We start from the raw sequence: 25,512 nt of genomic DNA on the forward strand, positions 1-25,512 counted from the left end.
GCTAGCTGATTGGTGCCAATGCACAATTTTTCTTCCTGGGGAATGTCCTCTCTGATTATTTGTCTCACTACTTCATAGCAACTGGAGCATCAACTTTCTACTAGTTTCCTCCTCTGGAGAGTGAGCAGTAGTAACAGAAGGATGGAATTTAGACATCATCCTTATTGGTTGTCCTTCCTTTCTTGTTCTATTATTCTTCAAGTCCCTAGCTTCACCCTAAACAGATCCTATTGTGACTCTGCTTTTATAAAGACCTGAAGAATGAGATATCATGTGGAAAATCTGTCATAGGCCAATTATGACTTAAAGTACAGAGAGAACCAATCTTCCTATTTACAAAAAGACTACTTTCACTTTAACTCTGCTAGTCACATATGTTCCTTTTGGAAATCTTGTTGCACCTTTTAAGTTAATGTTGAAGTGAACTAGTTGTCAGTTTACTGAACTTCAAATAGAAAAGTATCTGGGAAGGGTGGACTCTGAGTAAACTTGTTTGCTCAAAATGAGTGCCAGGATTCAACAAATTTGCTGAAGCTTCCTAGTAACTACCTGCACATCTAATTGACATCTATTTTCATCAAGCTTCATTCTCACAGACCTTTGGCTACACATTAAGAAGAGCTTTAAGACTGTCGAGCAGGAATGCAAGAAGAACCACAAAGAGAATTTTAGTAGAAAGAAGCAGGAATTAAACCCAGGTGAGGAGATGTGCAGATAGTCCCTCCTTTTAACTCTGAAGAGGGACATTTTGATACACTTTATCAAAAAGGAATGGCAACAGCAAGTTAGATGGTGATAGGACCTCAAGATCCTTGAAGATGAAGCTTGTGATTTTAGAGGAAGGTATAAATAGAGTGGGGGAAGGCTAGTAACACAAGTTGTGGTGTGAAATGGCCAGACTATATATCAGCACAAATTGTCCTTTGCATTGAGGCTACTGTTGACAATTGAGTAATTGAGACATTATAAGGCAGGAAGGATTTTATTATAATGACCACTATTCCTGTGAACCATCACGTATGGTGCTAGTGCAGTCTTCAGTGTTGTTCTTAATAACAAGAGAGACATTGTGCAATCCATGCTTTCCTCTGATTCTGGTCCACTCAATAGTTACTACCTGTAAGGGAAGGATTAGTTTAGTAATGATATAAAAGATGCAAAAAGAACTCTTTGTGATTGCTGTCTGGAATACTGAGATTGTTTCCCATTCTACAGAATGGGGGAAGGAGAATATTGATGAGAACGCTGAGGAGATAGGAGCACTTTTGGAAAGATGGAAAAGTAGACTGAATTGTAGACACCTTTGGCTAGGGAGTGGGTCTGGGTCTGCAAAGGGACCATGAAGTTGCACATTTAAAAGGCCTATATGTGGAATATATCACATCTATCATAGTCTGTTGTTATCATAATCAAACATTATCATTTTTCAGATGAGAAACCAAGGAATAGAGAGATAAATGCCATAATCATTTTTTCAAGTACACATGATTAACTTTATGAGTTAATATCTTTTGATTCCCAGCTCAGGCATGATCTTATTGGATTATAGTGCCTCTAAATGGAAATGTACCAAAGGAAGATGGGTCCTACTCAAGAAGGAATAATCAAACAAGGGTTAACTGGTTTTAGAGTGGATGTAAAAAATGTTTTTTCTTTTTAAAGTTTAATACAAGCAAACAAAATGTTGAAAGTACTAGAAGATATCTTCTGCCTTGAGAACTCAATTTTTATGTGCTTTGAGCACTGAATCATCCTACCATGGTATAATAGAAGGACATTGGATTTAAGGACTTACTTCTTCACTTAGAATTAATGTTATCAAACTTCTCTGACCCACAGCTTCCTCATTTGTAAAATGGAGATAATAAAACTGCCTAATTTATACTGCTATTGTGAGCATTAAAAGAGATAATGGATAGAAGCACTTTATACAGTGTTTGGCATATAAAAATAGCTCAACAAATGCTCATTTCTTTTTCCTTTTCCACTTATACAGAAGTTTGTCTAGTATGTTTAGCTTGAATCAAAAATGGTGGCTCTAAACAGTTCTCTGAATTTAGTTAAAGCCCTTCAGACCATATGTAGAATGGCCCATCTCCCTGCAAGTGAGCATTTTTCCAAATATGGGTTTTAGCATACATTCAAGTGTAATTTTGCTCATCCAGAAAGACCAAGTGAAACCCCAGGCCACAAGAACTTTATCTTTATGACTTCTTTGTCCTCCTCCTCATTATCTTAGACCCCAGAAGACAGGACTGAATTTCATAGGCAGCTCTGTAATTCAGCACAAGAGAAATAAAGCTAGAAAGTACATCATAGTTGAGAGACTTTCCTTGTCCTCATGCAGGGTTTCTTAGCCTTAGCACTATTGATGCTTTCAGCTGGATAATTCTTTGTTGTGGGTGACTGTCTTGTGCACTATAGAACATTTAGCAGCATCCCTGGCCCCAACCCATGAGATATGAGTAGCACCCCTTCCTTGAGTTGTGCCAACCAAAAGTTTCTCCAGATATTGCCAAATGTCCCCTGGGGAGGGGGATAACATTGTTACCAGTGGAAAACTAGTTTTAGGAGAAACAAATCAGCTAGCTGTTTGACGTACAAACATCCTGTGCTGGAAGACAAATGAAATCTTTACGGATGATTGGAAATTCAAAGGGCAAGGAAGAGTGAGGGAAAGAAAAGCTGAGGCAGAGGAACAGTCTAGGCTTAGGAAGAGAACCTAGTTCATATGCCAGGCCTTATGGATACAAATATTAAGAAGACGTAGGTCCTGCTTTTGGGGGGCTCACATTTTAGTGGAAGAACACTACAGTGAGTGCTAGAGGAGGGGCACCCATCCTCTAGAGTGTAGGGAAAGCCTTCCAGAAGAGATTACATTTGAACTGAAGAATTAATAAATATTAGAATGGAAAAGATAAAGGGAGAATGGAAGAGATGTAAAATAATTTGGGGTTTGGAGGGAAATGCAAATCATTTAGATTGGGAGAAGAGCAATCAGGAACAAGGAGTGGTGGAAGAGAAGGCTTAAAAGATAGGAAGCAGATCTTGAAAGTCCTTCTAAGCCATGTAAAAGACTCAGTCCTGAACTACCAAGAGTCACTGAGTTTCTCCATGATCCAATTTGGATTTAGAAGAGATTACTTTGGCAGCAGTGTGGAAAATAGATTGGAAGTAGGTGACCAGTTAGGAGGCTATAGTTGTAGTCCAGGTGATTATGGCCTAAGTAGTGGCAGTGGTATGGAATTCAAGATCTATTTAGGTAGCTAGAACAGGATCTGGGGACTCATCAGATATGAGGACAGTCTCTGGCTTGTGCTACTCAGTAGACTGTAGTGCTGTTCACTGGGTTGGAAAACATTGGTGGCAGAAGTTTCTAAGGAAGACGAAGTTTGAGGTGGTTGCAATCATCAAGGTGGGGATATTTGGTAGCCATTAAATGTCTGAGTCTGATGATTAGGAGAAATTTAATGGCAGAGGTACAAGATTGAGAGTCATCAGGGGAAATTGAAGCCATGGGAATGAAAGAGATCGTCTAAGGAGAATGTGTGAAAAGAGATGAGGGGCAAGGATATTCCCATGGCTTTCTTCTTCACTTGATTTGTGTCACCTCCTCTGCGAGACTTCCTTAGAGTGTATACAATTATCACCCTTATTGCTCTATATTTCTTTACCCTGCTTTTTTTTTATATCATTGCTATCCTTTGTTATGTATGTAACCCGTTCGCTTTTTTGTTACTCCAACATATTTACAGTAGTTTAATTCACAGGCATTAAAATGTTCAGCCATTCAAAATAAAAATTTCCATCTCACATTCATTTTAAAGCTTCTCCAGCTCCCAACCTCTAGTGCAGCTTGACTAGAGATGGACAGATCTCCAGTGGAAAAAAAGTGACTGTTCTTTCATTCTTCTTTCTGCACCTTGTCCCCTAATTCTGTGCTGCTTCTGGCTCCTCTGGGGTTGAGGAGTAAGGTGGTTAGGGAGAGGGAGTCTTAAAGGAAAAGTGAGAGGCTTAATTCACTGAAGCTGGTGTAATCAGGCTATCAATATCCTTTGTGAGGTTGATGCCCAAATACTGGGTTTTATAGCGCTGTGCTTTTGTGGTTTCTTTATATATATATGTATATGTATGTATGTATATGTATATGTATATGTATATGTATATGTATATATGTATGTATATGTATACATACATACATATATGTATATATATATGTATATGTATATATGTATATATATGTATATATACATATATATACATATATATACATACCATTATATATATATAAAGAAACCATTACATATAAATATAAATATAAATATAAATATAAATATAAATATAAATATAAATATAAATATAAATATAAATATAAATATAAATATAAATATAAATATAAATATATAATGAAATTTATTGTCAAATTGGTTTCCATACAACACCCAGTGCTCATCCCAACAGGTGCCCTCCTCAATACCCATCACCCACCCTCCCCTCCCTCCCACCCCACATCAACCCTCAGTTTGTTCTGTTTTTAAGAGTCTCTTTGGCTTCTCCCTCTCTAACCTTTCTTTTATTTTTTTTCCTTCTCCTCCCCCATGGTCTTCTGGTAAGTTTCTCAGGATCCGCATAAGAGTGAAAACATATGGTATCTGTCTTTCTCTGTATGGCTTATTTCACTTAGCATCACACTCTCCAGTTCCATCCACGTTGCTACAAAAGGCCATATTTCATTCTTTCTCATTACCACATGGTATTCCATTGTGTATATAAACCACAATTTCTTTATCCATTCATCAGTTGATGGATATTTAGGCTCTTTCCATAGTTTGGCTATTGTTGAAAGTACTGCTATAAACATCGGGGTACATAGGCCCCTATGCATCAGCACTCCTCTATCCCTTGGGTAAATTCCTAGCAGTGCTATTTCTGGGTCATAGGGTAGATCTATTTTTAATTGTGTGAGGAACCTCCACACTGTTTTCCAGAGTGGCTGCACCAGTTCGCATTCCCACCAACAGTGCAAGACGGTTCCTGTTTCTCCACATCCTCGCCAGCATCTATAGTCTCCTGATTTTTTCATTTTAGCCACTCTGGCATGAGGTGCTATCTCACGTGTGGTTTTGATTTGCATTTCCCTGATGAGGAGTGATGTCGAGCATCTTCTCATGTGCCTGTTGGCCATCTGGGTGTCTTCTTTAGAGAAGTGTCTATTCATGTCTTCTGCCCATTTCTTCACTGGATTATTTGTTTTTTGGGTGTGGAGTTTGGTGAGTTCTTTAAAGATTTGGGATACTAGCCCTTTGTCTGATATGTCATTTGCAAGTATCTTTTCCCATTCCATTGGTTGCCTTTTAGTTTTGTTGATGGTTTCCGTTGCATTGCAGAAGCTTTTTATCTTTATGAGGTCCCAAGAGATCATTTGTGCTTTTAATTCCCTTGCCTTTGGAGATGTGTCAAGTAAGAAATTGCTGCAGCTGAGGTCAAAGAGGTTTTTTTCCTGCTTTCTCCTCTGGGATTTTGATGGTTTCCTGTCTCACATTCAGGTCCTTTATCCATTTTGAGTTTATTTTTGTGAGTGGTGCAAGAAAGTGGTCTAGTTTCATCCTTCTGCATGTTGCTGTCCAGTTCTCCCAGCACCATTTGTTAAAGAGACTGTCTTTTTTCCATTGGATAATCTTTGCTGCTTTGTCAAAGATTAGTTGGCTGTACTTTTGTGGGTCCAATTCTGGAGTCTCTGTTCTCTTCCATTGGTCGATGTGTCTGTTTTTGTGCCAATACCATGCTGTCCTGGTGATTACAGCTTTGTCATAGAGGCTGAAGTCTGGGATTGTGATGCCTCCTGCGCTGGTCTTCTTCAACATTACTTTCACGCTTCAGGGCCTTTTGTGGTTCCATACAAACTTTAGGATGGCTTGTTCTAGCTTTGAGAAGAATGCTGGTGCAATTTTGATTGGGATTGCATTGAATGTATAGATAGCTTTGGGTAGTATTGACATTTTAACAATATTTATCCTTTCAATCCATGAGCACGGAATGTTTTTCCATTTCTTTATACCTTCTTCAATTTCCTTCATAAGCTTTCTATAGTTTTGAGCACACAGATCTTTTACATCCTTGGTTAGGTTTATTCCTAGGTATTTTATGATTTTTGGTGCAATTGTGAATGGGATCAGTTTCTTTGTCTTTCTGTTTCGTTATTATTAGTGTATAAGAATGCAACTGATTTCTGTACATTAGTTTTGTATCCTGAAACTTTGCTGAATTCATGTCAGTTCTAGCAGACTTTTGGTGGAGTCTATCGGGTTTTCCATGTACAATATGTCATCTGCAAAAAGTGAAAGCTTGAATTCATCTTTGCCAATTTTGATGCCTTTGATTTCCTTTTGTTGTCTGATTGCTGGTGCTAGAGCTTCCAACACTATGTTAAACAACAACAGTGAGAGTGGACATCCCTGTCGCATTCCTGATCTCAGGGAGAAAGCTCTCAGTTTTTCCCCATTGAGGATGATATTAGCTGTGAGCTTTTCATAAATGGCTTTTATGATGTTTAAGTATGTTCCTTCTATCCTGACATTCTCGAGGGTTTTTATTAAGAAAGGATGCTGAAATTTGTCAAATGATTTTCTGAATCAATTGGCGGGATCCTATGGTTCTTTTCTTTTATTAATATGCTGCATCACATTGATTGATTTGCGAATGTTGAACCAGCCCTGCAGCCCAGGAATGAATCCAACTTGAACACCGTGAATAATTATTTTTATATGCTGTTAAATTTGATTTGTTAGTATCTTATTGAGAATTTTTGCATCCATATTCATCAGGGATATTGGCCTGTAGTTCTCTTTTTTTGCGGGTTCTCTGTAGGGTTTAGGAATCAAAGTCATACTGGTTTCATAGAATGAGTCTGGAAGTTTTCCTTCCCTTTCTATTTTTTGGAATAGCTTGAGAAGGATACGTATTATCTCTGCTTTAAATGTCTGGTGGAATTCCCCAGGGAAGCCATCTGGTCCTGGACTCTTATTTGTTGGGAGGTTTTTGATAACTGACTCAATTTCTTCACTGGTTATGGGTCTGTTCAAGTTTTATATTTTTTCCTGTGTGAGCTTTGGAAGTGTGTGGGTGCTTAGGAATTTGTCCATTTCTTCCAGGCTGTCCAGTTTGTTGGCATATAATTTTTCATAGTATTCCATGATAATTGCTTATATTTCTGAGGGATTGCTTGTAATAATTCCATTTTAATTCATAATTTTATCTATTTGGGTCCTCTCCCTTTTCTTCTTGAGAAGCCTGGCTAGAGGTTTATCAATTTTATTTATTTTTTCAAGACCAACCCTTGGTTTCATTGATCTGCTCTACAGTTCTTTTTGATTCTATATTGTTTATTTCTGCTCTGATCTTTATTATTTCTCTTCTTCTGCTGGGTTTGGGGTGTCTTTGCTGTTCTGCTTCTAGTTCCTTTAGGTGTGCTGTTAGATTTTGTATTTGGGATTTTTCTTGTTTCTTGAGATAGGCCTGGATTGCCATGTGTTTTCCTCTCAGGACCGCCTTTGCTGCATCCCAAAGCGTTTGGATTGTTGTCTTTTCATTTTCATTTGTTTCCATATATTTCTTAATTTCTTCTCTAATTGCCTGGTTGACCCATTCATTCTTTAGTAGGGTGTTCTTTAACCTCCATGCTTTTGGAGGTTTTCCAGACTTTTTCCTGTGGTTGATTTCAAGCTTCATAGCATTGTGGTCTGAAAGTGTGCATGGTAGGATCTCAATTCTTTTAGACTTATGAAGGGCTGTTTTGTGACCCATCATGTGATCTATCTTGGAGAATGTTCCATGTGCACTCGAGAAGAAAGTATATTCTGTTGCTTTGGGATGCAGAGTTCTAAATATATCTGTCAAGTCCATCTGATCCAATGTATCATTCAGGGTCCTTGTTTCTTTATTGATCCTGTGTCTAGATGATCTATCCATTGTTGTAAGTGGGGTATTAAAGTCCCCTGCAATTACCACATTCTTACCAGTAAGGTTGCTTATGTTTGTGATTAATTGTTTTATATACTTGGGGGCTCTCACATTCGGAGCATAGACATTTATAATTGTTAGCTCTTCCTGATGGATAGACCCTATAATTTTTATATCATGTCCTCCTTCATCTCTTGTTACAACCTTTAATTTAGAGTCTGTATAAGTATGGCTGATATAAGTTTGGCTACTCCAGCTTTCTTTTGACTTCCAGTAGCATGATAGATAGTTCTCCATCCCCTCACTTTTCAATCTGAAGGTGTCCTCAGGTCTAAAATGAGTCTCTTGTAGACAACAAATAGAGGGGTCTTGTTTTTTTTTTAATCTATTCTGACACCCTATGTCTTTTGGTTGGAGCATTTAGTCCATTTACATTCAGTGTTATGGAAAGATATGTGTTTAGAGTCATTGTGATGTCTGTAGGTTTCATGCTTGTAGTGATGTCTCTGTTACTTTGTGGTCCTTGCAACATTTCACTCACAGAATCCCCCTTAGGATCTCTTGTAGGGCTGGTTTAGTGGTGATGAATTCCTTCAGTTTTTGTTTGTTTGGGAAGACCTTTTTCTCTCTTTCTATTCTGAATGACAGACTTGCTGGATAAAGGATTCTCGGCTGCATATTTTTTCTGTTCATCACATTGAAGATTTCATGACATTCCTTTCTGGCCTGCCAAGTTTCAGTGGTTAGGTCTGCCACTAGTCTTTTTTTTTTTTTTTTTTTGTAATTTAACTTTATTTTTTATTTTTAAAAATTTACATACAAATTAGTTAGTATATAGTGAAGCAATGATTTCAGGAGGAGATTCCTTAATGCCCCTTCCCCATTTAGCCCATCCCCCCTCCCACAACCTCTCCAGCCACCCTCAGTTTGTTCTTCATATTTATGTGTCTCTTTTGTTTTGTCCCACTCCCTGTTTTTATATTTTGTTTCCCTTCACTTATGTTCATCTTTTTTGTCTCTTAAAGTCCTCATATGAGTGAAGTCATATGTGTTTTGTCTTTCTCTGACTGACTAATTTCACTTAGCATAATACCCTCCAGTTCCATCCATGTAGTTGCAAATGGCAAGATTTCATTCTTTTTGATTGCCGAGTAATATTCTATTGTATATATATACCACATATTCTTTATCTATTCATCCATTGATGGACATTTTGGCTCTTTCCATACTTTGGCTATTGTGGATAGTGCTGCTATAAACATGGGGGTGCATGTATCCCTTTGACACAGCACACCTGTATCCCTTGGATAAATGCCTAGTAGTGCAATTGCTGGGTCATAGGGTAGTTCTGTTTAATTTTTTTGAGAAACCTCCATTCTGTTTTCCAGACTGGGTGCACCAGCTTGCATTCCCACCAACAAAGCAAAGGAGATCCTCTTTCTGCAGAGAAACACCAACATCTGTTGTTGCCTGAGTTGTTAATTCTAGCCATTCTGACAGGTGTGAGGTGATATCTCATTGTGGTTTTGATTTGTATTTGCCTGATGATGAGTGATGTTGAGCATTTTTTATGTGTCCGTTGACCATCTGGATGTCTTCTTTCGAGAAGTGTCTATTCATGTCTTTTGCCCATTTCTTCACTGGATTATTTGGTTTTTAGGTGTTGAGTTTGATAAGTTCTTTGTAGATTGTGGATACTAACCCTTTGTCCGATATGTCATTTGCAAATATCTTCTCCCATTCTGTCGGTTGCCTTTTAGTTTTACTGATTGTTTCCTTTGTTGTGTAGAAGCTTTTTATTTTGATGAGGTTCCAGGAGTTCATTTTTTGCTTTTGTTTCCCTTGTCTCTGGAGACGTGTTGAGTAAGAAATTGCTGGGGGCAAGATCAAAGAGGTTTTTGCCTGCTTTCTCCTCGAGGATTTTGATGGTTTCCTGTCTTACATTGAGGTCTTTCATCCACTTTGAGTTTATTTTTGTGTATGGTGTAAGAAAGTGGTCCAGGTTCATTCTTCTGCATGTCGCTGTCCAGTTTTCCCAGCACCACTTGCTGAAGAGACTGTATTTATTCTATTGGATATTTGCTGTTTTGTCAAAGATTAGTTGGCCATATGTTTGTGGGTCCATTTCTGGGTTCTCTATTCTATTCCATTGATCTGAGTGTCTGTTCTTGTGGCAGTTGCCACTAGTCTTATGGGTCTCCCTTTTTAAGTTAGAGCCTGTTTATCCCTAGCTGCTTTCAGAATTTTCACTTTATCCTTGTATTTTGCCAGTTTCACTATGATATATGGTCCAGAAGATCGATTCAAGTTACTTCTGAAAGGAATTCTCTGTGCCTCTTGGATTTCAATGCCTTTTTCCTTCCCCAGATCAGGGATGTTCTCAGCTATGATTTGTTCAAGTACACCTTCAGCCCCTTTGTCTCTCTCTTCCTCTTCTGGAATTCCTATGATACGGATATTGTTCTGTTTGATTGCATCTCTTAGTTCTCTAATTCTCCCCTCATACTCCTGGATTGTTTTATCTCTCTTTTTCTCAGCTCCCTCTTTGTGCATAATTTTATCTTCTAATTCACCTATTCTCTCCTCTGCCTCTTCAATCTGAGCTGTGGTTGCCTCCATTTTATTTTTCAGCTCATTTATAGCATTTTTTAGCTTTTCATGACTATTTCTTAGTCCCTTGATCTCTGTAGCAATAGATTCCCTGATGTCCTCTATGCTTTTTTCAAGCCCAGCGATTAATTTTATGACTATTATTCTAAATTCTTCTTCCGTTTTATTGCTTAAATCGTTTTTGATCAATTTGTTAGCTGTCGCTACTTCCTGGAGTTTCTTTTGAGGAGAGTTCTTCCGTTTCATCATTTTGGGTAATTGCTGTGGTGGCTCCAAACTGCAGGGCACTTCCCCTGTGTTGTCTGGAGTAACATGTGTAGTGAGTGGGGCCACAGTCAGACCCGATGTCTGCCCCCAGCCCACCACTGGGGCCACAGTCAAACTTGTGTGTACCTTATCTTCCCCTCTCCCAGGGTCAGGACTCACTGTGGAGTGGTGTGGCCCCTGTCTGGACTACTTGCACACGGCCAGGCTTGTGATGCTGCTTCGATGGGATCTGGCACATTAGCTGGGGTGGATCCACTTGGTGCACAGGGGTGGGAGGGGCAGGCTTAGCTTGCTTTGTCATCGGTGGTCCCCTGCGGGAGGGGCCCTGCAGCACTGGGAGGGAGGCAGACCCTTTGGAGGAATGGATCCACAGAAGCACAGCATTGGGCGTTTGCGCTGTGCAAGCAAGTTTGGTGACAGGAACTGGTTCCCTTTGGAATTTCGGCTGGGGGATGGGTGAGGGAGATGGCGCTTGCCAGGGCCTTTTTCCCCCCGCCAAGCTGAGTTCTGTCTTCCGGGGCTCAACACCTCTTCCTCCTGGCATCCTCTCTCCCTCCCCACTCTCTGAGAGCAGAGCTGTTGACTTTTAACATTCCAGATGTTAAGTCCCGCTGGCTGTCAGAACTTACAGAGTCCGGTGACTCTGCTTTTGCAAGCCAGACTTCAGGGGCTCTACCTTGCCGAGTGGGCTGCCCCTCCACAGCCCCAGCTCCCTCCTGCCAGTCCGTGTAGTACACACCATCTCTCTGCCCTTCCTACCCTCTTCCGTGGGCCTCTTTTCTATGCTTGGCTCCAGAGAGTCAATTCTGCTAGTCTTCTGGAGGTTTTCTGGGTTATTTAGGCAGATGTGGATGGAATCTAAGTGATCAGCAGGACGAGGTGAGGCCAGTGTCATCCTTCGCCGCCATCTTCCCGCTTTTGTGGTTTCTTTTTTTTGTTTGTTTGTTTTTTTAATTTTTATTTATTTATTTATTTTTTAATATATGAAATTTATTGACAAATTGGTTTCCATACAACACCCAGTGCTCATCCCAAAAGGTGCCCTCCTCAATACCCATCACCCACCCTCCCCTCCCTCCCACCCCCCATCAACCCTCAGTTTGTTCTCAGATTTTAACAGTCTCTTATGCTTTGGCTGTCTCCCATTCTAACCTCTTTTTTTTTTCCTTCCCCTCCCCCATGGGTTTCTGTTACGTTTCTCAGGATCCACATAAGAGTGAAACCATATGGTATCTGTCTTTCCCTGTATGGCTTATTTCACTTAGCATCACACTCTCCAGTTCCATCCATGTTGCTACAAAGGGCCATATTTCATTCTTTCTCATTGCCAAGTAGTACTCCATTGTGTATCTAAACCACAATTTCTTTACCCATTCATCAGTTGATGGACATTTAGTAGGCTCTTTCCATAATTTGGCTATTGTTGAGAGTGCTGCTATAAACATTGGGGTACAAGTGCCCCTATGCATCAGTACTCCTGTATCCCTTGGATAAATTCCTAGCAGTGCTATTGCTGGGTCATAGGGTAGGTCTATTTTTACTTTTCTGAGGAACCTCCAAACTGCTTTCCAGAGCGGCTGCACCAATTTGCATTCCCACCAAGCGTGCAAGAGGGTTCCCGTTTCTCCACATCCTCTCCAGCATCTATAGTCTCCTGATTTCTTCATTTTGGCCACTCTGACTGGCGTGAGGTGATATCGGAGTGTGGTTTTGATTTGTATTTCCCTGATAAGGAGCGACGTTGAACATCTTTTCATGTGCCTGTTGGCCATCCGGATGTCTTCTTTAGAGAAGTGTCTATTCATGTTTTCTGCCCATTTCTTCACTGGGTTATTTGTTTTTCGGGTGTGGAGTTTGGTGAGCTCTTTATAGATTTTGGATACTAGCCCTTTGTCCGATGTGTCATTTGCAAATATCTTTTCCCATTCCGTTGGTTGCCTTTTAGTTTTGTTGGTTGTTTCCTTTGCTGTGCAGAAGCTTTTTATCTTCATAAGGTCCCAGTAATTCACTTTTGCTTTTAATTCTCTTGCCTTTGGGGATGTGTCGAGTAAGAGATTGCTACCGCTGAGGTCAGAGAGGTCTTTTCCTGCTTTCTCCTGTAAGGTTTTGATGGTTTCCTGTCTCACATTCAGGTCCTTTATCCATTTTGAGTTTATTTTTGTGAATGGTGTGAGAAAGTGGTCTAGTTTCAACCTTCTGCATGTTGCTGTCCAGTTCTCCCAGCACCATTTGTTAAAGAGACTGTCTTTTTTCCATTGGGTGTTCTTTGCTGCTTTGTCAAAGATGAGTTGGCCATACGTTTGTGGGTCTATTTCTGGGGTTTCTATTCTATTCCATTGGTCTCTGTGTCTGTTTTTGTGCCAATACCATGCTGTCTTGATGATGACAGCTTTGTAGTAGAGGCTAAAGTCTGGGATTGTGATGCCTCCTGCTTTGGTCTTCTTCTTCAAAATTACTTTGGCTATTCGGGGTCTTTTGTGGTTCCATATAAATTTTAGGATTGCGTGTTCTAGTTTCGAGAAGAATGCTGATGCAATTTTGATTGGGACTGCATTGAATGTGTACATAGCTCTGGGTAGTATTGACATTTTGACAATATTTATTCTTCCAATCCATGAGCAGGGAATGTCTTTCCATTTCTTTATATGTTCTTCAATAACCTTCATAAGCTTTCTATAGTTTTCAGCATACAGATCTTTTACATCTTTGGTTAGATTTATTCCTAGGTATTTTATGCTTCTTGGTGCAATTGTGAATGGGATCAGTTTCTTCATTTGTCTTTCTGTTGCTTCATTGTTAGTGTATAAGAATACAACTGATTTCTGTACATTGATTTTGTATCCTGCAACTTTGCTGAATTCATGTATCAGTTCTAGCAGACTTTTGGTGGAGTCTATCAGATTTTCCATGTATAATATCATGTCATCTGCAAAAAGCGAAAGCTTGACTTCATGTTTGCCAATTTTGATGCCTTTTATTTCCTTTTGTTGTCTGATTGCTGATGCTAGAACTTCCAGCACTATGTTAAACACCAGTGGTGAGAGTGGGCATCCCTGTCATGTTCCTGATCTCAGGGAAAAAGCTCTCAGTTTTTCCCCATTGAGGATGATGTTAGCTGTGGGCTTTTCATAAATGGCCTTTATGATCTTTAAGTATGTTCTTTCTATCCTGACTTTCTCAGGGGTTTTTATTAAGAAAGGGTGCTGGATTTTGTCAAAGGCCTTTTCTGCATCGATTGACAGGATCATATGGTTCTTCTCTTTTTTTTTGTTAATGTGATGTATCATGATCGATTTGCGAATGTTGAACCAGCCCTGCAGCCCAGGAATGAATCCCACTTGATCATGGTGAATAATTCTTGTTATATGCCATTGAATTTGATTTGCTAGTATCTTATTGAGAATTTTTGCATCCATATTCATCAGGGATATTGGCCTGTAGTTCTCTGTTTTTACTGGGTCTCTGTCTGGTTTAGGAATCAAAGTCATACTGGCTTCCTAGAATGAGTCTGGAAGTTTTCCTTCCCTTTCTATTTCTCGGAATAGCTTGAGAAGGATAGGTATTATCTCTGCTTTAAACGTCTGGTAGAACTCCGCTGGGAAGCCATCTGGTCCTGGACTCTTATTTGTTGGGAGATTTTTGATAACCGATTCAATTTCTTCGCTGGTTATGGGTCTGTTCAAGCTTTCTATTTCCTCCTGATTGAGTTTTGGAAGAGTGTGGGTGTTTAGGAATTTGTTCATTTCTTCCAGGTTGTCCAATTTGTTGGCATATAATTTTTCATAGTATTGCCTGATAATTGTTTGTATCTCTGAGGGATTGGTTGTCATAATTCCATTTTCATTCATGATTTTATCTATTTGGGTCATCTCCCTTTTCTTTTTGAGAACCTAGCTAGAGGTCTGTCAATTTTGTTTATTTTTTCAAAAAACCAACTCTTGGTTTCATTGATCTGCTCTACAGTTTTTTAGATTCTATATTGTTTATTTCTGCTCTGATCTCTATTATTTCTCTTCTTCTGCTGGGTTTAGGCTGCCTTTGCTGTTCTGCTTCCAGTTCCTTTAGGTGTGCTGTTAGATTTTGTATTTGGGATTTTTCTTGTTTCTTGAAATAGGCCTGGATTGCAATGTATTTTCCTCTCAGGACTGCCTTCGCTGCGTCCCAAAGCGTTTGGATTGTTGTATTTTCATTTTCGTTTGTTTCCATATATTTTTTAATTTCTTCTCTAATTGCCTGGTTAACCCACTCATTCGTTAGTAGGGTGTTCTTTAACCTCCATGCTTTTGGAGGTTTTCCAGACTTTTTCCTGTGGTTGATTTCAAGCTTCATAGCATTGTGGTCTGAAAGTATGCTTGGTATAATTTCAATTCTTGTAAACTTATGAAGGGCTGTTTTGTGACCCAGTATATGATCTATCTTGGAGAATGTTCCGTGTGCACTCGAGAAGAAAGTATATTCTGTTGCTTTGGGATGCAGAGTTCTAAATATATCTGTCAAGTCCATCTGATCCAATGTATCATTCAGTGCCCTTGTTTCTTTATTGACCGTGTGTCTAGATGATCTATCCATTTCTGTAAGTGGGGTGTTAAAGTTCCCTGCAATTACCACATTCTTATCAATAAGGTTGCTTATGTTTATGAGTAATTGTTTTATATATTTGGGGGTTCCGGTATTCGGTGCATAGACATTTATAATTGTTAGCTCTTCCTGATGGATAGACCCTGTGATTATTATATAATGCCCTTCTTCATCTCTTGTTACAGCCTTTAATTTAAAGTCTAGTTTGTCTGATATAAGTATGGCTACTCCAGCTTTCTTTTGGCTTCCAGTAGCATGATAAATAGTTCTCCATCCCCTCACTCTCAATCTAAAGGTGTCCTCAGATCTAAAATGAGTCTCTTGTAGACAGCAAATAGATGGGTCTTGTTTTTTTATCCATTCTGATACCCTATGTCTTTTGGTTGGCGCATTTAATCCATTTACGTTCAGTGTTATTATAGAAAGATACGGGTTTAGAGTCATTGTGATGTCTGTATGTTTTATGCTTGTAGTGATGTCTCTGGTACTTTGTCTCACAGGATCCCCCTTAGGATCTCTTGTAGGGCTGGTTTCGTGGTGACAAATTCCTTCAGTTTTTGTTTGTTTGGGAAGACCTTTATCTCTCCTTCTATTCTAAATGACAGACTTGCTGGATAAAGGATTCTCGGCTGCATATTTTTTGTGTTTAGCACACTGAAGATATCGTGCCAAGCCTTTCTGGCCTGCCAAGTTTCAAAAGAGAGATCAGTCACGAGTCTTATAGGTCTCCCTTTATATGGGAGGGCACGTTTATCCCTTGCTGCTTTCAGAATTTTCTCTTTATCCTTGTATTTTGCCAGTTTCACTATGATATGTCGTGCAGAAGATCAATTCAAGTTACGTTTGAAGGGAGTTCTCTGTGCCTCTTGGGTTTCAATGCCTTTTTCCTTTCCCAGTTCAGGGAAGTTCTCAGCTATTATTTCTTCAAGTACCCCTTCAGCACCTTTCCCTCTCTCTTCCTCCTCTGGGATACCAATTATGCGTATATTATTTCTTTTTAGCGTATCACTTAGTTCTCTAATTTTCCCCTCATACTCCTGGATTTTTTTATCTCTCTTTCTCTCAGCCTCCTCTTTTTCCATAACTTTATCTTCTAGTTCACCTATTCTCTCCTCTGCCTCTTCAATCCGAGCTGTTGTCCTTTCCATTGTTTTGCATTTCGTTTAAAGCGTTTTTCAGCTCCTCGTGACTGTTCCTTAGTCCCTTGATCTCTGTACCAAGAGATTCTCTGCTGTCCTCTATACTGTTTTCAAGCCCAGTGATTAATTTTATGACTATTGTTCTAAATTCACTTTCTGTTATATTATTTAAATCCTTTTTGATCAGTTCATTAGCTGTTGTTATTTTCTGGAGATTCTTCTGAGGGGAATTCTTCCGTTTGGTCATTTTGGATAGTCCCTGGAGTGGTGAGGACCTGCAGGGCACTTCCCCTGTGCTGTGGTGTATCACTGGAGTTGGTGGGCGGGGCCGCAGTCCGACCTGATGTCTGCCCCCAGCCCACCGCTGGGGTCACAGTCAGTCTGGTGTGTGCCTTCTCTTCCCCTCTCCTAGGGGCGGGATTCACTGTGGGGTGGTGTGGCCTGTCTGGGCTACTTGCACACCGCCAGGCTTGTGGCGCTGGGTATCTGGCGTATTAGCTGGGGTGGGTAGGCCAGGTGCACGGGAGCAGGAGGGGCAGGCTTAGCTCGCTTCTCCTTAGGTGATCCACTTCAGGAGGGGCCCTGTGGCAGCAGGAGGGAGTCAGATCCGCTGCTGCAGGTTTGGCTCCACAGAAGCACAGAGTTGGTTGTTTGCACAGAGTGAGCAAGTTCCCTGGCAGGAACCGGTTCCCTTTGGGATTTTGGCTGGGGGATGGGCAGGGGAGATGGTGCTGGCGAGCGCCTTTGTTCCCCACCAAACTGAGCTCTGTCATCCGGGGGCTCAGCGGCTCTCCCTCCCTTTGTGCTCCAGCCTTCCCGCTTTCTGAGCAGAGCTGTTAACTTATGACCTCCCAGACGCTAAGTCGCGCTTGCTGTGGGAACACACTCCGTCCGGCCCCTCCGCTTTTGCCAGCCAGACTCGGGGGCTCTGCTTGGCTGGCAAGCCGCCCCTCCGCCCCGGCTCCCTCCCGCCAGTCCGTGGAGAGCGCACCGCCTCACCGCCCTTCCTACCCTCTTCCGTGGGCCTCTCGTCTGCGCTTGGCTCCGGAGACTCCGTTCTGCTAATCTTCTGGCAGTTTTCTAGGTTATTTAGGCAGGTGTAGGTGGAATCTAAGTGATCTGAAGGACGCGCGGTGAGCCCAGCGTCCTCCTACGCCGCCATCTTCCCTCTCCTCCTGTGGTTTCTTTAGAGACCCCTTCACTCCACACAACTGTCTTCTCATGAGCCCCTCATTCTTCTGCCTGAGTTTCCATCTACACACAGAGGAAACTATCTGGCCTGTACAAAACATAGTTCCTTGGAAGTCTAGATGCTTTTCTTTGCCCTGAAACTGTGAACAACTTCAACCAGACTTCTGCCTTTAGACTTCTTCAGGTAAAACTCAGGCACAAGTTTCTTTCTTCTCCAGACATCAAAGGACATAGGTGAGGTTCTCTCATGAACTCTTTGTGTTTCAGTGGCAACACAGGCAGGCCTAAAAATTTCTGTAGCATAGTCAGCCTTCAAGCTGGAAGTAAGATGCCAGTCTCCCCTATGGAAAGGTTTAATTAGGACCTGTTTGCTCAGCTACAGGAGAGGTACCACAGTGCTCTTTATTCCCATGAATTCCCTTAAGAAATCCTCCTTTCTGGGGTGCCTAGGTGGCTCTATCAGTTAAGCGTCTGACTTCGGCTCAGGTATGATCTCATGGTTTGTGAGTTTGAGCCCCACATCAGTCTCTGTGCTGACAGTTCAGATTCTGTGTCTCCCTCTCTCTGTCTCCCCCTCCTCCGCTTGGGCTCTGTCTCTCCCAAAAATAAATGAACATTAAAATGTTTTTAAAAATGGGATGCCTGGATGGCTCATTCGGTTAAGTGTCTGACTTTGGCTCAGTTCATGATCTCACAATTCGTGAGTTCAAGCCCTGTGTTGGGCTTTGTGCTGACAGCTCAGAGCCTGGAGCCTGCTTCAGATTCTGTCTCCCTCTCTCTCTGCCCCTCCTCCGCTCACGCTCTGTCTCTGTCTCTCAAAATAAATAAACATTAAAAAACTTTTAAAAAATTTAAAAAAATTTAATCCTCTTTTCCTTCCTCTAATTAATCTCTAGAATTCTACTATATAGACTGGAGTTGAATGGTGAAGAGTGATAATTGAAATACCAGTTTGGCCAACTCTTAGGAAGTTGTATTTGATATATTTGTTTATTGTTAAGAGGCCATATAGAGTACTAGTTAAGAACATGGACTCTGGAGCCATATTGTCTGACTTGAAATCTTAACTTAATCATTTAACCTCTCTGTGCCTCAGTTTATTTGTAAAATGGGAATTATAATAGTATTTATATCATAGGATTTTTGTGAGGACTAAATGTGTTGTGTATATCTTAGATTAATACCTTAAAACAGTATTTAGAGTAATAAGTGCTATGTGTGTTTGTCATTAGTGCTATTGCTTATTTTTCTTTGATTTAGAATGTAAGCTCCATGTGTATGAGATCTTTTTTTTTGCTTATTGCTGCATTCCCAGCTCCTAAAACAATGCATAGGACAAGCACCAGTAAATGTTAGTGCTCTCAGACTTCTTCCGAATAAATTAATATGACATTTAAGTCTTAAGTGTCAAGATGTGGACATAGAAAGTGGGGTTTGAGGTGATTAAGAAAGATAGCCAGAGAGATAGGAGAGCCAGCAGGCTGTGATGCTCCAGAAACCACAGGAGGGGAAGATTTAACAAGGAAAGAAGGGCAACAGTATCAAACATTACTAGAATATCAAAGGAAAATAAAACTAAAATAGTCAGTACATTTTGTAACAAGGAGCGCTATCTTTTGCTTTTATATCCTGGTATGTAATGTTTTTCTTTCCTACATAGATGCTTTTATTAAAATTAATAACCACTCATAATAAATCTTTGAATAGGTCTTCAACGTTTTTAGCCCTGCATTATCAACCTCCAAGGAACAAACCAGTCCAGCACTTACTTATTTTTGTTCATAAACACAAAGGACCCAGCCTCAATACAATTTAGTACATTTTCCCCTGACCTGGACTCTCCTCTTGAATCAAACAATGAAACCTGCTGTGAACATCTGCTTCTAATTCTATGATAGTTCCTTTCATAAGAATGTTTTTCCCCTTTCTCCCTACCCACTTTCCCTCCTTTCAAAAGTATAAGTGGAATGTATAAAAAACGCTTATAACTCAATAATAAAAAGACAAATAATCAAATTTAAATATGGACAAAGGATCTGAATAGGCAGTTCTTCAAAGAAGATATCCTAATGGCTAGTAAGTACATGGAAATATGATTAACATCATTACTTATTATGGAAATGCAAATCAAAACTACATAATGAGATCCTACTTCACACCCACCGGGATGTCTATGATAAAAAACCAAAACAAAAACAAAACAGTACTGACAGGTGTCATTGGGGATGTGGAGAAATTGAAACCCTCATGCATTGCTGGTAGGAATGGAAAATGGTGCAGCCACTTTGGAAAGCAGTTTGGTGATTCCTCAAAGGTTACCCATAGAGTTACCATATGACTTCGCTATTCCATTCCTAGGTATATACACAAGATATTTGAAAACATGTGTTCAAAAAAAAATTCATACATAAATGTTTATATCAGCATTATTCATAATAGCCAAAATATGGATATTACCCAAATATCCATCAACTGATGAATGGATAAGCCAACTATGGAATATTCAGTGTCAGCCCTAAAAAAAGAATGAAGAACAATTTGAATAGTGTCAACAATAATAACGGAGTAAAGAACTCCAGGGCTCCTTGAATTGTTGCAGTTAGCCACTGAATAAAGTCCAAATTCCTTAACGTGACTTATAAGACCTCTGAAGTTCTAATCTCTACCCATCTGTTTTGGGTTTAATTGTGTCCCCCACCCTCAAATTCATACGGTGAAGTCCTAACCCCCAGTACCTCAGAATATATTCCAATTTGGAAATAGGATCATTGCAGATGTAATTAGTTAAGATGAAGTTATTTGGGTGGGCCCTAATGAAATAGGACTGGTATCTTTATAAAAAGAAATATTGACACAGGGACACATGCACAGAGAGCACCACTTAAAGATGAAGGCAGACATCAGGGCAATGCTTCTATAAGCCAAGAAATGCCAAAGATTGTCAACAGGCCACCAGAAGTTAGGAGTGAGTCATAGAGCATAGTCTTATGGCCCTCAGAAAGAATTAACTCTACACCTTGATCTCAGACTTCTAGCCTCTAAAACTGTGAGACAGTAAGTTTCTGTTGGTTAAGCCACTCACTTTTGGAACTTTGTTATGGCAGGCCTAGCACACTAATATACCATCTTTCTAGCCTATCTACTATCACTTTTTCTTTACACTTTATGCTCCAGCAACACTAACTTTCTTGTACTTCCTTTGCATAGATCTAGTGTTTCCAGCCTTTTTGTTTTTGCTTATGCTATTCTTCTGCCTGCAATGCCTTTTTGGTCTAGCTTAGTACGACTCATCCTTTAAGATTCAGAGAAGCTATTACCTTTTCCAAGGACCCTTCACTGACTACTCACCACGAGGATGGTGTAAATAGCCTTCCTAGGTGCTCCCACATATCCTGTGCATCTACCCAGCTTTATACTTTCCACATTGTATTATAATTTGATGTTTTCTTTCTGCCTCCTTCCACTCCACACAATACACTGTTAACTCTTTAAGGAAAGGGTCACCAAAATACTGGGGTCTAGCATAGTATACTCTGCACATAATAGAGGCTCAATATATTTCTTTGAATGAAGGGACTTTTTTTCAGTATTTATTCATTTTCTTTTTTTCCCCCATACACCTACTAAAGTGCTTCACATATAATGGGTGCTCAGTACATCTTGGCCAGTGGTTCTCAACTAAGGACATTTGGCAATATCTGGAGACATTTTTGGTTGTCACTTCTGTCATCTAGTGGGTAGAGACTAGAGATGCTGTTAAACATCCTACAATGCACAGGATAGCTCCTCACAACAAAACATTATCCAGTCTAAAATGTCATTAGTGTAGAGGCAGAGAGACCCTAATCTTGACACAATAAGAGACTGAATCTACTTTTTATACCATAAACTCACTGTAGACCACTAGTGTACTAAATCTGCTTTGTCGGAAAGCCTGATTGTTTTTAATAAAAACAAACTATTTCCCAAAAAGAAATGAAGAGGGATTGTCCTGGCATCCAGAATTAAGATTTTGGCAATTGAAAAGTACCTGATCCATAGGAGAACAGCCATATCAGTTACAATATCTTTAAATCTGAAATGCTCTATAGCAGTGAAAAATGAATGAATTAGAGCTACATGTATCAACAGGGATAAATATAAGCATAATGGTGAGTGAGGAAAGCAAATTGCAGAAGGTACATACAGAGTGATACTATTTCTGTAAAGTACTACATATTGTTAAAGTATAGACACATATGTAGTAAATGTATAACTATATACATGGAAAAGATCAAAATCAAATCTGGTGAATAAAGAAATAGTGAAAACCTCAGGATAGCATTGTATACAGTGGGCTTCAGCTGCAGTGGTAATGCCTTATTTCTTAACCTGGATAGTGGGCATATCCTTGATATATTGTTCTATACACATTTTATAAAAGAGCAACTGCTCAATACTGAGGCATCCTGTCACCTGGGGCTGAGGAAAATCTAATCTCTATCCTACTAGTTTGTACTAGCTAGAATTCCCTCAATGTGGTAAAATCGAGCAATTCATTGAATCTAATCTTTCAGTATGGGACAGGAGCTTACATACTATACATAGGATAATATTCCATAAGTTCCTATTTGTATTGCCCTGCAATGTCTACATTTTGTGATAAGCACACATTTACTGAAATTTTGTGTTATACAGTCTAATAATATAGTTAATTTTATTATTATTCATTATTTTTCAAAACTATAAATATACACTTTGATGTTTATCATTTAAAATAACAAGATAATGTGAAAAGGACAGTCTTTCCAACAAATGATGCTGGGAAACTGGTTGGACCCTTACAACATATATAAAACATAGGCAAAAATTAATTCAAACTGGATCAAAGTCCTAAGCATAGAGCTAAAACTATAAAGCTATTAGAAGAAAACACATGGATATTGGATATGGCATATTTTTCTTGGATGTGATACCAAAGCACAGACAACAACGACATAACAGATAAACTGAACTTCATTAAAATTAAAAAAGTTTTGCACATCAAAAGATACTATTGAGAAGACAACTCACAGAATGGGAGAAAATATTTGCAAAGCATATATCTGATAAAGGATTAATACCCAGAATATTTAAGGAACTGCTACAAGTCAACTACAACAACAACAACAACGACAACAACAACAACAACAAATCCAATTCAAAAATGGGCAAATGACTTGAATAGACATGTCTCTAAAGAAAATATACAAATGACCAATAAACACAAGAAATGATGATCAACATCACAAACCATTAGGGAAAATGTAAATCAAAACCAAAATGAGATACCACTCCACACTCATTAGGGATGGCTATTATATAAAAAAGCAAAAACAAAAAACCTCAGAAAATACCAAGTTTTTGTGAGGATATGGAAAAACTGGAATCTTTGTGCATTGCTGTTGAAAATAACTTGGCAAGTCCTCAGCTAAATATAGAATTACCAGTTAATATAGTAATTCCACTTCTAGGTATATACCAAAAGACTTGAAAGCAGAGACAGATACTTGCACACTAATGATCATGGCAGCATTGTTCACAATAGCTGAAATATGGAAACAAATCAAATGCCCATCGACAGATTAATAAATAAACAAAATATGGTGTATTCATACAATGCAGTATTATTCAGCCTTAAAAAGAAATTCTGATACATGCTACAACATGAGTCTACTTGCATTGGACCCCTCATGATATTTGGTTATAAGAATTTGAGTGCAGTATCTTTGTGACAAGCAAGGAGGACGAAACAGAAATGGACAGCACAGAGTCTATGCAGACAGGCTATTGCCTAATTTTGTTTTGGTTCACTGTTTGTATTTTTCTCTTTCTGTGTATTTTCAGTTGGTTCACTGAGATTGTCTTAGAGTAAAAGAGTCAGATCTCCACATCCTCTTTAACGAGGTAGACCATACAAAGGGAGAAACTGCACAAGTAGAAAGAAATAAAAACATAAAACATTATCTGGAAGTTTTGCTTAGGAATAAGGGGATTGGACTAAATGTTTTCTGGAGGTCCTTCTGGCTGAGGGTATTTCCAGCTCCTGCCAACCACCACCTGCAAAAAAGGAGCAGAAAAGTGCTTGGTCTGAATTCCCACAGGCCAGGTGAGGGAGATGGAGCACACGCAAAGGCCTAGGGTTCAGCACAGGGGCCCTGAGGGCTGAGTTGGCAAAACTAAACAGATCAAAAGAATTTCCTATTTGAAGTGGCTTCTTCACACTTCAGGCTGTGCACAGGGTACTGAAGAGCTAAAATATGGAAGAAAACTTTGGGTAGAGCCTGGGGGCTAAATTTTACTTTTTTGCCTATCACAATTGAAATGATTTTTTTCTTTACTTTTTAAGATTTTTATTTTTAAAAAAATTTTTTTAAGTTTTATTTATTTATTTATTTTGAGAGAGACAGAGACAGCGTGAGCGGGGGGAGGGGTAGAGAGAGGGAGGGAGAGAATCCCAAGCAGACTCTGCACTGCAAAGCCCAATGCAGGGCTCGACCCACGAAACCATGAGATCATGACCCGAGCCGAAACTAAGAGTCGGACACTTAACTGACTAAGCCACCTAGGTGCCCCTCCTTTTTAAGATTTTTCAAAACAATTCTTTATGTTATCAAAGCTGCACACTTCTCATTAGAATAAAGTTGAAAAATACAGAAAAAAGTAGGAGGAAAACAAAACTTCATTTAGTTCCACCGCCTAGAAACAGGTACTACTAATATCTTGCATATTTTGTTTTAGTCTTTTTCTCATGCATTTTCATTAATTGTTGTGATCATATTTTATATTAAATGTTGTATCCTACTTGCAATTAATATTAGAGCATAAGCATTTTCCTGTCATAAACTATGCGTAAATTTCAGTTTTTGTTGGCTAAAGAATATTCCATTGTATAACTATACTGTAATTTACTTAACCATTGAACCATTAGGTTTTTCCATAGTATTTTATTATTCTAAGTAATACTAGGATTAACATAGTTGTACAAAAAGTTTGTGTACATCTGTTTTCCTTAGGATAATTTCATTCATGCATTATATAAATACTAGTGAGGGCTTACTATGTGCCAGGTACTATGCTAAATGTCATGTTTCTGCCTTGAGTAGCATGCTATCATTTACTGAGATAGGAAACACTGGAGGAGGAGCAAATTTAAGAGACAATATGGTGTGTTCAGCTTTGGATGTGTTGAATTTGAGGTGCCTGCAAGACGTCCAAATGGACATGTCAAGAACACAGACCTCAGTGAAGAGGTCTGGATAGAGCTATAATATTACAGTTGTGGCCATATAGATAGTAATTAAAACCAAGTGAGTGAAAGAGATCATTTAGGGAGACAATATACATAGCCTAGCTCTGAGAATGTCTGACTTCCAGAGGTTAAATAGCAGAAGTGGAATCTACAAAATGATTTTGAGGAGAGGGCAAAGGGGTAGGAGGAAAAGCAAGAGTGTGGCATTATAGATGCCACAGGAAGACTTTCAAGTAGGAGGAAATAGTTAACAGCGTTTAATGTAGGGGAGATGTCAAGCAAGATAACGATTAAAAATATCCCCTTTATTTTTGAATTTATTTCTGTAGATTTACTGACACAGAGGTCAGTCATTGGTTGGGTATTTTGTTGAGCACAGTTTCAGTGGAACGTGGGGGAATGACGCCAAATTGGTAAGTGAGAAGAAGAAAATGGAGATGGCAAATGTACCTGCAAAGTACATTTGCAATAAATTTGCCCATAAAGAGTAGCTGGAGA

At 39.4% G+C, this 25,512-nt stretch overlaps 1 protein-coding gene across 6 annotated transcripts in view; it reads left to right on the top strand.

Moving 5' to 3' along the window:
• The window catches only part of SYTL4 (synaptotagmin like 4), a 215,233-nt gene that overhangs the window by 131,589 nt on the left and 58,132 nt on the right, over nt 1–25,512 (top strand). The gene's annotated exons all lie outside the window — the stretch shown is intronic.

The sequence above is a fragment of the Panthera pardus genome, unplaced genomic scaffold, assembly GCF_024362965.1.
Source record: "Panthera pardus isolate Hobbes unplaced genomic scaffold, ASM2436296v1 HiC_scaffold_27, whole genome shotgun sequence".
Lineage (NCBI taxonomy): Eukaryota > Metazoa > Chordata > Mammalia > Carnivora > Felidae > Panthera > Panthera pardus.